Genomic DNA, 14,056 nt, shown 5'->3' on the forward strand with positions numbered 1-14,056 from the left:
ATGAAATAAAAAAAAAATCTCTTTAATTTGCACAAGCCTTAATCAGTGTGACAGTGAACCTTGTGCATTGTCCCAGCAGACATGAAGCCACGGGGTGTGCTGAATACACCAGCTTGGCCTAGTGTTTATGGTAACCAAGGCAACGGGACACGTGGGCGGGGCTCATTCCAGCAGCTGCTCCAGGATACCTCATATACTACAAGGATCACAAGAACTACTGTATATACTTCATCTACAGGTACACATCACAGCAAGGAACCCAACTGAGGACCAGTGCAAGCCATGGGGCTGCAGCCAGGACAAGCCTTGAGGATTATAATGTGCAAGTGAGTAGAAACAAAACTAACAAGATAGATCCCATTGTTTATATCTGGGCTTTGTTTTATTGTCTTTGCAACAACAACAAAGAAAAAAACAAAATAAAAAAAAAAAAGATATTTTTAACTTTATTTGTTTTTATTTTGGAGAGTTTAACTACTAAATACTGTTTTCCAAAAACAGTACACAGGCTAGGAGCAATGAATATTAATAAATAGGAGTTAAACAGGCAGATAATGAGACAAAGGATGATCAGGGTTGCAGGATGGGTGACTATGGGGGATTGGGTGCAGAGAATCCCGGAGGAATCAACTGGATTAGATGTGAAACCTGAGGAAGTGGAATTGTTACATTATTTGCTTGTTATCACTAACTGGTCTCATACTTTGCTACGTTATTTATATTTTTGGTGACTATTTTTGGTGACTATATTTGGTTACTTTTTAAGCTCTCCTGGATTATTGTCTGTGTTTTTTTTTGTTATTTTTTAAGGTGACCTTTTAGTGCAAAATACTATTATTTTATGGGGCTCATTTTGTGTAATGTGCTAGTTGCACAAGCGTTGTAAGCTACAGAACGCAATATTTGATTAAACAAGTTTTAAAAATATTTATAGAAGTGTGATTGTGCAAAAGTAGGCTTACCATATTATCCCTTTAAACTGGGACACACATGAATTAAACAGGTTCTGTGGCTGGCTGACTTCAAGACTGCGTTTCACCTGGTTTTAATCAGCCACAGAACCTGTGTAATTCATGAATGTCCCGGTTTAAAGGGATAGTATGGTAAGCCTATGTAAAAGTGTTCTAATAAGACTAAGAGCTATTTCACACATGCCGGTTGTGACCGGGCGGCAAAAAGCCGCCCAGTATTTAACCGGTTGTGAAATATAGTACTGCAGGGAAAGGACAGGCTCCTTTCACACGACACGGTCACGGCACGGTCGCCGTGATATAGCCGGAAAAAACTGCTATGCAGGACGGTGCCGTGCCGTGGCCGTGCCGTCCCTGCACGCCAGTAGTGTCACACACACTGGCTTCTGCCTGCCGGGCTTTTGCAGCAGCGCTGATCCTGCACATGCCCAATAGCGGAAAAAAAACACCTGACATTAAAAGCGGCTCAAAGCCGCTGCTTATGAAAGGCACTGAGTGCCAGAAAAAAGCCGGCCAGCTACCGGCCGGTTCTTGCCTAACCGGCCGAATCCGGCATGTGTGAAATAGCTCATAACAGTGTAACATTAATTGCAGTCGGTGCAGTGTTTGCTCGACCTGCACAGGCGAACGCTAGATGGGGTCACATGGTGTCGTCTTTTTAGCAAAAAGTACATGCACCGTTGCAATACTTGTTCTGTTGTCACAATCTCAGGATATTGAAGTTTTTCACTGCTTAAAGATTTTAAACTATACTATGTTTTTAAAAATGTAAATTTTTGTTTTTTATTAGTAAATAAGAGAGCCCAAATTTGAACTTTTAGTTATACTGCACATGTGCATGCTGGCTATCCGGCACACGTATGTGAGTATGTATTTTTATTTACAAATTGAGGCTGGAAGTAATTTTTTTTTTCCTTTTAATGCTGCAATAAAATTAAATACATTCTTTCCTGCTAAAATAGACCTATTGAGAAATAGGCCCCATAATACATGTCAATAGACCTTGTCCATTGATGCTTTTTGTAAATAATCTTTATAATGATATGCTGCGGTCTGTCCTATCTCAGTCATGCGCAGTGGGAGCCACTCCCAATGGCTCTCAATGGCACAACAGATATGGGGCAAGTTTGCAGCACAGGGTAAGTATAACAGCAGTCCAACGGTAGGGACGGGGCTGGTGCATACTTGCCCACCCTCCCGATTTGGCCGGGAGCCTCCCGAAAATTAGGTGCTGCTGCCGGCCCCCCGGAAAGGCAGACACGCCACCCAGCGGCCGCCGACCCCTCCCAACCCCACCATGATAACCTGAGAAACTCCCACAGCGGGGGGGCTGTGATGCAATTCACGATGAATCGCGTCATTATGGTCCAGCCCCCTGCTTCCAAATGACGCGATCAAGTGGCCCCGCCCCCTTGCTCCAGCCACGCCCCCTGCCATGCCAATTTGGCTGCTCCCTCCCGGAAGGAACAGCCAGAATGTTGGTAACCATGGGCTGGTGGTCCTGGCATACATCAGGTCCAAATTACTAATATGTACATAATTGGAAAATTTTTTGCTGTACATTCAGAGCCGGATAAAGTGGGGGGCATGGCGCCCGGGGCCCCCTTTCTCATACCTCTTTCCCCAGCCAGAGCATACTGCTGCATGGTACAGTCCAATGTATTTTCTAAGGGCCAGACAAGTAGAGACAGGCTGGATGATCAGTGGAGGCGGTGCCTCACAAGCGGAGGAGGACTGGAGGAATGGGGGTGGAACCCCCTGTCTTAAGTGCTCCAGGCCCTCCAAAAGCTTAATCCGGCTTCGTGTACATTGGCTGTTGCTATTAATCATATGACTGCGGGTGCAGTAGCAGTGAGACGCCTCCTTGTCTTCTGAGCACATGACTGATATAAAGCTGGGTAAGCGCCTACTTGATCACTCTATCGCGTTTTCGTGTAAACGCTCCCGATCAGCCGAGTGCTGTGTCCCCAACTTGACCCCCTGTCAGCTGCCTGTAAGGCCCGTACACCCTGTGCAGACACAGCTCAGTGTGCATGGTCATCTATGGGATCGGAAGGTCAGGCCGACAAACATTAAACAGCCCATGAAATACCACCTCCCGATCCTGACTGTTGCAGGCGCTATAAGCTGTTTATCGCCTATTGCTCCTGCAATGGTACTGCACACACACCTATACAATCGTAGGATACATCACCCTATATTGGTTGACCGGGGCGACGATTGTCTGGGTGTGTACCCAGCTTAAGCAGCATGTGACTATCTCAATGAGTAACTGCATATACAGTAATTGTAATGTTGTCATAAAAGGGGGAGAAAAGAGAAAAAAAATGTCCCGCAATTGTGCATTTAATATGGACATGGTCATTTCTCAGTGATCTCTAATAGCACTTATAATTTACAGTAAACAGCTGCCACCCAGACTGCAAGTCCGTCACTGCCCTTGGGGCACCTGGTACGACACCCTGCTGCCAGGAGAGCTGACAGTAAGGGGTCCATTGAACCGGTATACGTTTAGGAAGCCAGTGGACGGAATGCCGACTGCCGGCTTCCAGACAATTTAATCCCGATGAGGGACGAATGACAGGTGTCTAAATCTAGACGCCTGTAATTTTACCGACACCGGGAGACTGGCGCCCGGCATCCCGATCAAGCGGTTGCCGGGCGCCGCAGCGGACAGCCACGCGGGGGGGGTTAGGTTTAGGGCTCCTGTAGGGGACTTAGGGTTAGGCACCCCCGGGAGGTTAGGGTTAGGCTAGGGGCAGGGAGGGTTAGGGTTAGGCACCCTCTGGGGAGGTTAGGGTTAGGCACCGCCCCAGGGGACTTAGGTTTAGGCGGTTAGAGGGGGGATTAGGGTAAGGCACCCTAAAGGAGGGTTAGGGGGTAGAATAGGTTAGTTTATACTTACCTTTGGGACGATCGGGATTTCCTCCTATGTCGGCCAGCCCCTGTCGGGATTTGAACCGCCGGCCTGGGATCCAGTGGTAATTCATACCGATTGCACTGAACCATATATAAACGTATGTCCACAAATAAAGGTATAGACCATTTATAAAAGTTCTATGGGGGTCATTCAGACCCGCTCGCGAGCGGCAGTACGATCGCAAGCGGGTCGATGTTCCCCACTGCGCATGCGCACGACGGAGGGAGCTCCGTCGTGCGCATGCGCGAGACCCGGGGAGCGACGGGCTTTCCATCGCTCCGGGTCTCGCACCAAAGGGGGCGTGCTGTCGATGTTGATTGACAGCACACCCCCTTTGGTGGGCGTGCCTGCCAGACGGAGGCATTCCCATGGGAACGCCTACCGTCTGAAGCCGGCCCCACTGACATCACTAGTGATGTCAGTGGGAGTGATTTTGGCTCTGATAGAGCCAAAATCACTCCAGGACTTGTGGCAGGGAGATCATACCACAGGGTCTCCGTCGCAAGTCCGATGGTCACGATGGTCAAGACCATCGCGACCATCTCTTTGGCCGCTCGCATATGCTGTGGGTGGTCACCCACAGCTATACGAGCGGCCAGGAGGCTGCTCCATTTTCATGGAGGAGGGCCCTGATTCAGAGCGAGCGCTCTGGTCAGAGCGTTCGGCTCTGAATCAGGCCCAATGTCAGTGAAAGCATTTTATAAAAGACACACATGTAAGAACTTAGAAGACATCTCTTCATCTTATTTGTATTGCATTGTGCCCTTCTGAATGTTGTATTCTGCATTGTGTAAATAAACATAGGTAACACTTTCCTTTGTCCCCTGCTGTGACATTTCCTAGTACAAGGTGTGATCTGGATAAATACACACAGTGGTGGGAATGGAACCTCCAGCTAATGCACTCTCCCAGCAGGATATCTCAGCTGTCCCACTCTTAAAGGACAAGAACCTGAAGTGTTACAGTATTGTGCCTGACATGGGGAATTAGACAGTTTTATGTCATCCCTCTGTGCAGGTTACAATTAAGCACAAATCCTGGGTAGAATTGAATGCATCTAGCACTATAGACGTATGAGGTATTGGTTTATATTTTGATCAAATATTTAAGTGAACAACCCTTATTATTTCTCTGAGTCTCTGCACCGAAATATCTGCTTTTGTCATCCCTGCAATGCAATTCATATCATACTTGGCAGCTTTTTAATTCTCCCTATATGGGGTTGTCGGCATACTTGCCTGCAATCCAGATTCGGCTGGGAGCCTCCCAAAAATCGGGTGCCACTCCCGCCCCCCGGGAAAGGCAGGCAAGCCTCCCGGGGGCCATCCACCCTCCCGCTAACAGTAGAAACCCCCGCAACGGATTTTATCTCAGCATTATGAAAAGAGGGTGGGACCACAATAACGCAGTCACGTACATACTCCGGCCCCAATGCTGCATCATCGCAGCACCAGGCCCCCTTTCTGCCGCGATCCCCCCCCCCCATGGAGGCCTGACAGCTCCCTCCCGGCAGGAGGGAGCTGAATGTCGGCAGGTATGGAGGTTGTGGCATCAATGAATGTCCTTGCCACAGTGGAGCTACACATTATTTACAATAACATGGACACATATTAGGGTCACATTTTTGTCAGCAACCCATTAACCTACCAGTATGTTTTTGGAGTGTGGAGCACCCAGAGGAAATCCACACGTAAACGATGAGAACATACAAACTCAACACAGAATCTTCAGATGTAACTCATGATCTCAGTGCTGTTAGGCGGTAATGCTAACCAGTACGACAACCGATAAGCAGGAGGCTATCAATGAGAACTGGGGCATAATGCAAAGTGGGGTACACTTACATAATGTGTACTGAGGACACTAGGCCTGATTCTTATGTGTACAGCCATGGCCAAAGTTTTGAGAATGACACAAGTATTGGTTTTCACAAAGTTTGCTGCTTCAGTGTTATTAGACCTATTTGTCAGAGGTTACTATGATATACTGAAGTAAAATTACAGCATTTCCTAAGTGTTAAAGGCTTTTATTGACAATTACATTAAGTTTATGCAACAAGTCAATATTTGCAGTGTTGACCCTTCTTTTTCAAGACCTCTGCAATCCGCCCTGGCACGCTGTCACTCAACTTCTGGGCCACATACTGACTGATGGCCGCCCATTCTTGTCTAATCAATGCTTGGAGGTTGTCAGAATTTGTGGGGTTTTGTTTGTCCATCACAAGTTCTCAATGGGATAAAGGTCTGAGGAGTTTCCTGGCCATGAACCCAAAATTTCAATGTTTTGTTCCCCGAGCCACGTAGTTATCACTTTTGCCTTATAGCAAGGTGCTCCATCATGCTGGAAAAGGCCTTGTTTGTCAACAAACTGTTCTTGGATGGTTGGGAGAAGTTGCTCTTGGAGGATGTTTTGGTACCATTCTTTATTCATGGCTGTGTTCTTAGGCAAATTTGTGAGTGAGCCCACTCCCTTGGGCAGGGCCGCAACTAGGGGGGGGCTAGAGGTGCACGTGCACCGGGTGGGTATTGCGAGGGGGTGAAAAATCTGGCTCGGCCATCTGAAAATGGCCGCCGCCAAAGAGGAGACAAATGCTAGAGGTCCTTACTGGACCTCTAGTGTCTGTCTCCTCCTTGGCGGCGGCCATTTTTGGATGGCCGTTTTCAGCAGATTCCATGCGGACTAGCCGTCCGCATGGACTCTGCTGAAAACGGCCATCCAAAAATGGCCGCCGCCAAAGAAGAGACAGATGCTAGAGGTCCTACTGGACCTCTAGTGTCTTTTAGCAGAGCGCAATGCGCACAGCATTCCTGGAAGTGCCAGGAACGCTGGCGCTGCAGGGAGAGGATGCCGAGAGCTGCATCTTCTCCCTTCAAACCCCCCTGGAAACGAGCATAAACCCCATGGCAACGAGCATGTAACTCCTGGCAACGAGCATGAAACCCCTGGCAACGAGCATGGAACCCCTGGTAACAAGCATGAAATCCCCTGACAACAAGCATGAAACCCCCTGGCAACGAGCATAAACCCCATGGCAACGAGCATGTAACTCCTGGCAACGAGCATGAAACTCCATTGGAAACGAGCATGTAACCCCTGGTAACAAGCATAAATACCCTGACAATAAGCATGAAACCCCCTGGCAACAAGCATGTAACCCCTGGCAACAGGCATGAAACCCCATGGCAACGAGCATGAAACCCCATGGCAACGAGCATGTAACCCCTGGCAACGAGCATAAACCCCCTGGCAACGAGCAGGTAATTTTAAAATAATTAGAAGCATTACTGTGGGGCATAAAATGGTGTTGGGCAAATATGTAAGTGGCACTTTGGTAATAGGCATTGCAGTGTGTGGCATAATGGGCATCATAATGGGCATTATGATGTGTGGAATAATGTAAGTCACTATACCAGGGATGTCTGAGTAGTGCACTGCCTTATCGAGGAGCAAGGACAAAATCCAGGTACGGGAAGGGAGGGGGCGCAAAATTGCTTCCTTGCACTGGGTGACAGATATCCTAGTTTCGGCCCTGCCTTGGGCAACCCCACACATGAATGTTCTCAGGCAACTGAACTTGTGACCACACTTCCCCTATGCAGTGGCCATGTAACAGTTAAGTGTTGCGTGTACAATCACTTGTTTTTTAAACCACACACAAGTAACCCTTTATAAGCTGGCCAGACAACATCTGAGACAACATTAGGCAATATTTGCTAGCAAAACCCACAGGGAGAGAGGTAAAGTGCTGGATAAAATGCTCTCTCCCGGGGGCAACTGTTTGCTACTGTACTTACTGCATAATACAAAAGACAGTAACTTGCACTAGATAGATAAAAGCTCAGACACTTGATACCAGCAACTTATACAAAGAGCAGGTAGCATAACTGTATTACAATTAGCTCACATACTGTACATTTTGCATTCCTGTCAACGGTACCATGCTATTATTTCCAACAATGTCGAGCATTTTCTAGGGACGGTGCTGATGAACCAGTGAGTACACGCAGATTACATGTAAAACAGTTTGCTAGTTCATTAGAATTGCATGTACTATACAGAAAGTTGCATTTTAACTAGAGACGTGTGGTTCGGTTTTCCTGAAAAACAAAAACACCTGAATTTAGGGGTTCCAAATCGAATCAATTTTGGGGTTCAGAGTACCAAGTCCTGGCTCGGGTCTGCGGTAACTTCGGGACTCGGACTTAAAAACCAAATCTCAGGTTTTGTTTGCATGTAAAGTAAACAGGTTCAAATGACATGATTTTAGCTGCTTTTATAAATTTTAAACTAATTAAAAATTAAAACCGAATCCAAACCAAAACACTTGAGGGCGGTGTTGTCAAAACTAAAATCAAAACCATAACATTTAAGAGTGGTTTTGCCAAAACCAAAACACAGGGGTCCTCATTAGAGATGTGCGCTGACCGCCGTTTCTTTGCGGTTTTGGTTTTGCATAACACCCTCACATGTTTTGGTTTTGGATCTGTATTTTTTTTTTAAATAATTTAAAAAAACAGCTAAAATGACGTCACTTTGACCTGTTCGCATGCGATCCAAAGGCCGAGATTGGTTTCTAAATCCGAGTTCCGAACCGATGGAAGATCTGAACCGGGACTCAGTTCGACTCTGTACCCCAAAGTGATTTCGGACTCGGAATGGCTGCACTTTCCTGGGGATTTCCATACTGCGCATTCGCAAAACACCCGGAAACTGGCCACCGCGCCATTTTGCCGGTGATTTGTACAGTGCTGCTACTGTCGATGCGGAAATCCGGAAAGGTTATTATTATTATTACTACCAGTTATTTATATAGTGCACACAAATTCCACAGCTCTTTACAGAGGATCTTTAAAATCTCTGCCTGCCCCTGCAAAGTATGGACAATTTATCACCAAGCCATGCAGCATCGCACTAATGGGAACGCCAGGTGAATTTAACACGGTTTTACCATCTATAAGATGCCGATGGGCTCATGACCGTTTAGCTAAACCAATTACATAACATTCCCTTCTTATTTCTCACTAAAATAAAAGGTCACCTATTTTATTAGACTGATTAATAAATCGGGCAAACGCAGGGATTCCCAACCACGCAGTTCAGGTTTTAAAGATAGCCATACTTGAGCACAGGTGTCTTAATTAGTACCTCAGTTATTTTGATTTAACCATCTGTGCTCAAGCATGGATATCACTAAAACCTGGAGTTAGGGGGTAAATTTACTAAAGTGAGAGTTTTTAGAAGTGAGTTTTAAAAGTGATGTTGCCCATAGCAACCAATCAGATTCTACTTAACATTTAACTAGCACCTTCTAGAAGATAATAGCTAGAATCTGATTGGTTGTTATGGGCAACATCACTTTTAAAACTCACTTCTAAAACCTCTCACTTTAGTAAATTTACCCCTTAGTGTGCCTTGTGGACCGAGGTTGGGAAACACTGGACAAAAGGATGGCTGAGAAAGCATTACAGACAATCACCACGGCCTAACATAAGATAACCTATGCGAACAGGGGTGGAACACTCACCCCAAACTGAATGTTCCACAACGACACACCTTGGTCCCCTTCTCAAAAGCAGGACCCCTCGCCTCACTTCAGGGGTTCCCAAACTCATTCCTCAAGGCACCCCAACAGTTTAGGTTTTAGATCTATCCATGCTTGAGCACAAGTGGTTAAATCAAATTGACTGAGGTACTAATTAGGTCATCTGTGCTCAAGCATGAATATCCTTAAAACCTGGACTGTTAGGGTGCCTTGGGGACTGAGGGCCTGATTCAGACCCGCTCACGAGCGCTGAGTGCTCACAAGCGGGTCGATGGTGTCCTAGTGCGCATGCGCACGATGGAGGGAGCTCCGTCGTGCACATGCGCGAGACCCGCATAGCGACGGCCAAGCCGTCGCTATGGGTCTCAAACCAAAGGGGGCGTGCTGTCGATGGTGAGTGACAGCACGCCACCTTTGGTGGGCGTGCTGGGGGCGTTGCTGCCCAGACGGAGGCGTTCCCATGGGAACGCCTACCGTCTGGGGCCGGCCCCACTGACATCACTAGTGATGTTAGTGGTAGTGCTTTTGGCTCTAATAGAGCCAAAAGCACTCCTGGGCTTGCGGCAGCGAGACCCTACCACAAGGGTCTCGTCACAAGCCCGATGGTCGCGATGGTCTTGACCATCGCGACCATCTTTTTGGCCGCTCGCATAAGCTGTGGGTGGTCACCCACAGCTATGCGAGCGGCCAGGAGGCCGCTCCAATTTTAGGTAGGAGGGCCCTGATTCAGAGCGAACGCTCTTGTCAGAGCGTCCGGCTCTGAATCAGGCCCTGAGTTTGGGAATCTCTGCCTTACTTCAAAGTGGAAGTGTCCATAGAGCCAGCAATGTGGGTGCTGCATGCCACTGAGGTCTGCCATCCAGAACGGGTTGCAGAGGCGAATTTATAATGGGTGCAGTGTGTTTGGTGCACAAGGGCCCCTTGGGCCAGGGGGAGCCCACCCCACACACCCTGCACCAGTCCTCTTTTTTTTTTTCATAACTACCACTCCGAAGTCCCACGAAGTAGCGCTACACAAAACACCTGGAAAATGGCTGCCACGACCATTTCCCAGCGTTTTGCGCATGTGCAGTAGGAAATCACCGGGAAAATGGCGCGGTGACCAGTGAGGGGATGGGGCCCCGGACGGGGGGGTGAACACTGGCCCCCTCCGCTCTTAGTACGCCCCTGCCGGGTTGTTTGCAATACTTTAGCCTGTTGGGTTCAGCAGGTGTTTTAATTGCCATTATATAACCCACAAACTGTTCCATACACTTTTCTCTGGTGGATATAACTTTGCCATCTTCTGCCTTCTCATAGGGTTACTTATCATGGGTACCTGCTGCAATGCAGGGACAGTCTTCTGTAATGAGTTGGTCTCCTCTGACCATAATTTATAAGACACACTCATGGTCTAAGCTATGACTGTGCTAATGAATACTATAGATGTGCCGTTCGGTTCTCCAGAAATCCGAATCCACCCGAATTTCGTGAATCCAGATAAATCCGAGTCTCAGTTCTGATCTTCCAGAGTTGCACTGCGCATTTGCTGCAATGGTCTTCCGACGGCGGTCGCAGAGATTTATTTGCCATGTGATTGACAGTCAGGGACCATTTGTGGGCGGTAACAGGGTTGGTGACTCAAATGCAGGCTTGTTGCGATCGTTTCGAGGGGCATGTCACAACGTGCGACTGCGGTCCCGTACGCAATTAAGTCTCCAGTGTCTTTGTTCTGCACGACCATGAGGTTACTGAAAAGTTGGATGATTGACCAATGTGTATCCGATGTTGGCATCCTTGTACGCAAGCCCCGGATGTGCTATGCCAGCAGTGGGCATCTCAAAATAAATACCAATGGTTGCGACATTTGCATATTTTCTCACAGCCGCTGTGTACGGGATCGCATTTGTGAACATCTCTTTATCAGGCCCTCAGTCTACTAAGATGGGGGTGTGAATTGTATACGGCAGCTGATTGGTTCCTGTCTGATCACCAGTGGCGTAACTAGGGGGGATCGAGTGAGGCAAGTGTCCTGGGCGCTGTGTTGGACAAGGGGCAAGGGGCGTAGAGAGCGCCCCCGGGGCCCACTAAAGAGGGTGTGTGGCCCAATCACGGGAGGCGTGGCCACGCTCCCTTTAAAAAAAAACAACATAGCAGCACCGCGTAGGGGCGCTGTGAGCCCCTCAGCCCGGGACAAAGCCAGTGTGATCGCTCCCCCCCTCAGGCATTGGAGATTGCTATGGCTGCTGCTTAGCAACCACGAGCAATCTGCCACTGCATCCCAGCTGGGCTGCTGCGAGGGAGGAGGGAGGGGGGCTGGCGCTGGGCCCCTCTGGAAGCCTGGGCCCAGGTAAATTGTACCCGCTCCCCCTCCTCTCGGCGCCCCTGGGAGCAGCCAATAAGAGTCAGGCAGATTATTTTTGGCTGCTGCACACAGGGCTGGCGCCAGGGGACGGCAGATTTTGTTACCAGCGGGGGCGCCCGGCAGCTCCTTCCCTGCAGCGGCAGCTGGAGCCCACTCATGAGCTACACCTTTCCGGCTCCTGCAGTGGATGAAGGCAGAGAGACGTCATTACGTCTCTTCCATATTGCTCAGCGCGAGGACCAAGGACGGAGCAGTCAGACGGCAGTGGGCGCAGAAGCGGGGCTTCAGGTAACTAGATTGTTGTGTGTCTGTGATATTTATGTGTAAAGGGCACTACTACTGTATAGGGGGCACTGTATAAAGGGCACTACTACTGGGGGCACTGCATAAGGGGCACTACTACTGGCGGCACTGTATAAGGGGCAAAATTACTGCTGGTGCTGTGTAAGCGGCACTACTACTGGGGGCACTGTGTAAGGGGCACTGAATAAGGGGCACTATTACTAGGGGCACTGTATAAGGGGCTCTACTTCTGGGGGCACTACTACTGGGGCACTACTACTGGGGCACTGTATAAGGGCACTGCATAAGGGGCACTACTACTAGGGGTACTGTATAAGGGGCACTACTACTGAGGGCACTGTATAAGGGGCACTACTACTGGGGCACTGTATAAGAGCACTACTTCTAGGGGTACTGTATAAGGGGCACTACTACTGAGGGCACTGTATAACGGGCACTACTACTGGGGCACTGTATAAGGGCACTACTACTAGGGGTACTGTATAAGGGGCACTACTATTGAGGGCACTGAAGATCCCTGACAGGGCAGGTAAGTACCCTAGCCCTGCCCCTCTACCCCTCCCTTAGTGGAGCCTAACCTAACCTCCCCCAGTGCCTAACCCTAACCTCCCCCAAGGGTGCCTAACCCTAACCCCTCCTTACCGCACACAGGGGTTAAAGTGCACCGGAATGGGGCAAAACAGCATTCCATCACTTCTATTTGGAGACGGAACCAGTTCCCTCCTCCTCCGACCCACCTTAGCCCGGCGCCGCAGGAAGGCTCCATTTGCGCTCTGGGCACCCCAAACTTACCTCGTTCGGACTGGCGTCCTTCGGCTTTCCGTCATTGGGATTAAGATGGGCGTCAGTATTTTGATGCCTATCTTAAGTCCCTTGTCGGGATTACCTTTTTGGTATTGAGACCGGCGGCATCGCGGCCGCCGGTCTCATAGCTACATCCCCCTGGGGCCTAATGCAGGAAAGGTGGGAGGGAGAGAATCCAGCAGAGAAGTTGAAGAAAATAATTCAAGTGCAAGAATCAATTAGGAAGTGAAAGTACAGTAGTAGCCTTAACATAACAAAGTGTCTCAGAGGTTTACAATATGGTTTAATGAACCGATTCCGATATGAAACCATTTTTAGTTAAGCTTACACACCTGCAATGGTGCGACCCTGCAATGCAACAATACGGTGTAATGATACATCGCACGCGCCGTACACCCTGTGTGATCCGGCGCATGATGGCGGAAGGTATCATCATTACATGGTGCATATATAACAGCGCCACAAAGGTCATTGCATCGGCCCATCTGCCGACGGAACAGCAAATGGGATGATGCAATGACTGACGCTCGGGAATGATGGATCACTATACACAATACAACGTGTACGCCATATTGTTCCGATCCACGACGGAACGAATATTGTACAATACATCGTATAGTGTGTATCCAGCTTTACACTGTCATGTTTTTACTTTTATTTTTTTATGGACAGACAAACATTTCACACCTTTCTTTCACAGTGTTTCTTGATTTGAGATGACCTCGTTATTTTGTTGCTAATTCCTTCAGAATTGCTACATTTTATAATTAGATGCTCCAGTATGCAAATCAGAGGAGACATATTCAGCAACATTCTACTACAGATTGAGTCTCCCATATCCGAAATGCTCGGGACCAGGAGCATTTCGGATTTTGGATTATTACGGTTTTCGGAATACCTGAGGGGGAGCACAGCGGGAGGCCTGGTGTGTGCTGCGGGTGGGTCCGGAAGGTGTCGCGCGGGTGCTGTGGATGTTGCGGTGGTCCGGCGGGTGGAGCAGGTGTCGTGAGGGGTCCGGCGAGTGAGGCGGAAGGGTCCGGCGGGTAAGGTGAAAGGGTGCAGCCGGTGCGGCGGGTGTCACGAGGGGACCGGCGAGTGACGCAGAAGGGTCCGTCGGCTGCCACTGGGGGTCCGGCGGGTGCTGCGGGGGGTGGCCTGGCATGTGGACCACG

At 48.8% G+C, this 14,056-nt stretch overlaps 1 protein-coding gene across 1 annotated transcript in view; it reads left to right on the plus strand.

Annotated features, from left to right (window-relative positions):
• The first annotated feature begins 244 nt into the window (after window positions 1-244).
• The window catches only part of TTC34 (tetratricopeptide repeat domain 34), a 155,731-nt gene continuing 141,919 nt past the window's right edge, over window positions 245-14,056 (plus strand). Inside the window, exon 1 of the mRNA XM_088442863.1 lies at window positions 245-326. The gene's annotated coding sequence lies outside the window, so the exon portion shown is untranslated. The remainder of the gene's footprint in view (window positions 327-14,056) is intronic.

This window comes from Taudactylus pleione, unplaced genomic scaffold (genome assembly GCF_031769625.1).
Source record: "Taudactylus pleione unplaced genomic scaffold, aTauple2 ptg000318l, whole genome shotgun sequence".
Lineage (NCBI taxonomy): Eukaryota > Metazoa > Chordata > Amphibia > Anura > Myobatrachidae > Taudactylus > Taudactylus pleione.